This window comes from Saimiri boliviensis, chromosome 2, assembly GCF_048565385.1.
Source record: "Saimiri boliviensis isolate mSaiBol1 chromosome 2, mSaiBol1.pri, whole genome shotgun sequence".
Lineage (NCBI taxonomy): Eukaryota > Metazoa > Chordata > Mammalia > Primates > Cebidae > Saimiri > Saimiri boliviensis.
This window is the reverse complement of record NC_133450.1, coordinates 182,693,999-182,698,219: the sequence shown is the minus strand read 5'-3', so window position 1 is coordinate 182,698,219 and position 4,221 is coordinate 182,693,999. Positions and strand designations below refer to the sequence as shown.

Here is a 4,221-nt window from a genome sequence, read left to right as displayed (position 1 = left end):
CAAAATTTACATTTAAAATGATCCGGTTGGCTGAGCCTGCCCTGCGCCCAATCGGCTCCTAGTGCCTTCCCCTCACCAGGCCGCTCTCCAGACTACCTCGCCTTGCGGGGCAGCCCAAGCCACTGTGAGCCTCAGCTGGCGCCAACTCTGGGAGGCTCCCAGAAGGAAGGGAAGGGACCAGGAGCGCAGAGCTGAGCATTGCCAGGGCAGGCAGCAGAGCATGGCCCTCTGCCGGCAGCAACAAATGTCCCTGCACCAGACTTCTAGTCAAAGAAAAGATGTCATGCTGGTTAAGAGTAGTTTCCACCACTTGTACTTTGACATGTCGATGCTTGCACATAAAAGAAAAAGGCAAGCCACTTATGCTGAATCCAAGAGCAAACAAGGGAATAGCATTTACTTTACAAAAGCTTCAAAATATAGACAGAAGATATTCAAGTTCCATAGAAACTTGAAGTTATTAGTAAACCAGTCTCTGAACACAAAATCTTATTCCTTGGATTAGGTGAAGCTACTCTTGGAATTGCAAATCTGATAGTATGTCTATGGTAGAAAAGGGCCTTTCAGAAGAATGGGCACAAAAAATAATCTGGATGTTTGACCAGTACAGTTTATTAGTTAAGGGCGGGAAAGCAAAAATAGATAGTTACCGGAATCCATTTACTAACCCAGTCCCAGAGAGCATACCTGATACTTTTGAAGATGTAGTGAATATCCTGAAGACTTTAACTACAATAGGGTTTGCAGGTGCTAACCGTCTTTTCACTCCTGATGTAATCAGAGCCCCAGCCTCTATCAATGAAAGTTCTGTAATATCTGCATTAAGTAATCCTACGGCATAGGCAGAGTGCACAGCTGAAGAAGCATATACACTTACAGAGGGCAGGTGTTTGTTTGCCAGTGGCAGTCCACTTGAGCCAGTGAAACTCACAGATGGGCAAGTCTTTACACCAGGTCAAGGAAACAATATATATATTTTTTCCAAGTGTGGCTTTAGCTGTTATTCCCTGTAACACCCACATATTAATGACAATGTTTTCCTAGAAGCTGCAAAAGCACTGACAAGCCAAATGACTGATGAAGAACTAGCCCACTTGCTAATACTCAGGAAGCTTCTATTAACATTGATATTTAAAAAGTTATTGATATTTAAAAATTGATATTAAAAATGAAGAACTAGCCCAAGAGAGACTTGACCCACCACTTGCTAATATTCAGGACGTTTCTATTAACACTGATACTAAAGTTACATGATACTTATATGCTAATAAAATGGTTTTCTGATACTCAGAACCTGAAGACAAGGCCTAATATGTTAAAGAAATAGTATGGCAGATTGAATATGATTCTCTGATGCCAGATGTGTTTGAATGACTGGAATCTACATTAAGCCCTCCTGCAATAACAGAATAGAAGCACTCCCCTGACAAATACTTAAATACTTTCTGTGCTCCAGGGAACCCCTGTTTTTCAGACAAGAAGAGATAATGTTCTCAGTTTTATTTCTGTGTTTGGTTCTTCCCTATCACTTTGGTTGACATATTTATTCCATGCATCTCCAAATCTCATGGGGTAGACATGCTAATGGATTCAATTGCCCAACAGCCCCCTACAATCAGTTAATTGTGATGCTTTAATTCTAACATGCAGCTGATACCACATGCAGGAGATGTAAAAAGTATGTTTGTGAATGTCTTCACGTGTACTCTAATTTAGACTTGCCAAAATATTTGCTATTTATGATTATATAAACCAAGAGCATTTGGTCATAAAATTAAGTAAACAGATACATTTTTAAACTTAGCTAAGAACTCTTTCTTTCTTCAGGAAAATAAAATGGATTTTAAATCCAAGGGCATAAATAACAACTACTGAATTTGGTTTCTCTAAACCTTACCTTGTGAGTCAGAACAATTAGCCAAATGAATGGTTACAAAGCTTTGCATTCCTAACCAACTGTAATGAGTCAAACTGCATCACAGTGGGATTAACCAGTTGCTTAAAGAATAGAACACAACGTCCAATACCTTGAGCTCATTCATCAGACATTTACTCAAAGGCTGCAAAGCCACTGTTTTCTAAGAAAACTCTTGAAAATATGCTGCTGCTCTCCCTTTCATGGTGAGAGATAAATTGTTGCCTAAGTCAGATGAATTTCAGAATGAAATTTATTGCTGAAATATCCATTGTCTAGTATCAGAATGACAAGCTTTTATGAATGGTCACATTTAGAACATTATTTAATACATGCTTTCTATTTTTTCATTAGTGCCTAAGAAGTATGTTATCTTCGGTTTCAGAGCAGATGCACAAAGTGGCTTCAGTGGAGTGATGAATAGCTCTTCTCTATATAATAAATTCAAAAGAATTTTGAATTCTTGAATACAGTCAGACTTATAGATTTATTAAAGGGAAGAATAGCTTTTTTTAAATGAGTGGGAATATGTGCTGTAGCAAACGAGAATCTCCAAAGACAGGAATGTCAAGAGAAATAGCACATACATAAAGAGAAACAGAGAGACTGAGAGACAGAGAGAGACAGAGAGAGAGACAGAGAGAGAGAGAGAGAGAGAGAGAGAGAGAGAGAGACTGATTTTAAGGAAATGGTTTGAGTAACTGTAGAGGCTGGCAAGTCCGAAAAGGTAAGCCAGTAGGCTAGAGACTCAGAGAAGAGTAGCAGTTTAACTCCAGAGACATTCTGCTGGCAGAATTCCTTTCTTTTCTGGAGAAGTCATTCTTTTTCTATTACAACTTTCAATTAATTGAACAATCCTTATCTATATTATGAATGGTTAAGCTGTTTTACTTGAAACCTATTGATTTAAATGTTCATCATTCTAAAAAATATATTTTCACAGCAAAATCCAGATGTGTATGATCAAATACCTAAGACAGCCTAGTCAAGTTGACACATAAAATTAACTATCACAGTGACCTTTTATGTAACATAAAGACATCTACTCTACTGCTAAACTAACTCGATGAATAGCAAGAAACACACTGATCATAGTTATCAAGAAGTTATTTCTTTCCAGGAATGCAGAAATTTTTATTTCTGCCATTTCTTTGATAAATGTAATTTTTGAGGGTCAGTGTGATTCAACCATATTTTCATTATAGCTTTGTGGCCAGTGGATCAAAAGCAGATTTTCAGCCAATTATCACTTTATCAGATTTAATAAAATGTTGTCCATATGCAAAAATGAAAATACTGCAATTATGGCATTAAAGAAAACCACATGGCTGACTTTGGTAGCTTATTTCAACATTATAAAATATTTTAATATATATATTCTTTTTGCAATTATCTTGTCTTTTTCTCAGTGACAGAGCTATACAGCACTGATTCTCAAAGAATAGTCTATTTACTTTAACTTTCCAAGTGAGTTAAGAGCAGGTGAGTGAAGAGAAAAAAGGTTCTGTAGTCAAATAAGCCTGGGATACATGGATTAAACCCTATATAATATTTACTGCCTTACTTCTAGAGACAATGTTAGTGTGTAATGTACATTTTTTTTTTTTTCTAAAAATGCAGCTTACAGTATACTACTTTTACCACACTGGCTTGACTACTAAACCTTACTTATTTGTAGACTATGTTTTTGAACCAGTGTTGCAGAGATATATTTTGAAAACTTCCTTTCTGCATTAAACCTTGATTCTTCTTTTTAAAAATTGCTTTGGGTATTCTCAACTATCCAACTATCCATTTATATTTTAAGATTATTCTTTCATCAAGAAAGACTGCTTCTGTTTTGATTGCAATTATAGGCAATTAATACAGTCAGACTCCCCAGACCCATGGGTTCCACATCCATGGATTCAACAAGGATCAAAAATACTCAGAAAAACAAACAAACAAACAAACAAACAAAACACACACACACACACACACACACAAATGTTTACATCTATACTGAACATGTATAGACTTTTTTGCCTTGCCATTATTCCGTAAACAATATAGCATAACAAATATTTGCTGTAGCATTTATATTGTCATTTTTTTTGTCTTTTCACTATTCATTAAACAATATAGAATAACAAATATTTGCTGTGGCATTGATATCGTATTAGGCATAATAAGTAATCTAGAGATGATTTAAAGCAGGCATCCCCAAACTTTTTACACAGGGGGCCAGTTCACTGTCCCTCAGACCGTTGGAGGGCCGCCAAATACTGTGCTCCTCTCACTGATCACCAGTGAAAGAGGTGCCCCTT

General features: G+C 36.7%; 1 pseudogene; it reads left to right on the top strand.

Moving 5' to 3' along the window:
- The first annotated feature begins 539 nt into the window (after positions 1 to 539).
- On the top strand, positions 540 to 1,413 carry LOC101052537 (NAD-dependent malic enzyme, mitochondrial pseudogene; annotated as a pseudogene).
- Positions 1,414 to 4,221: the final 2,808 nt, after the last annotated feature.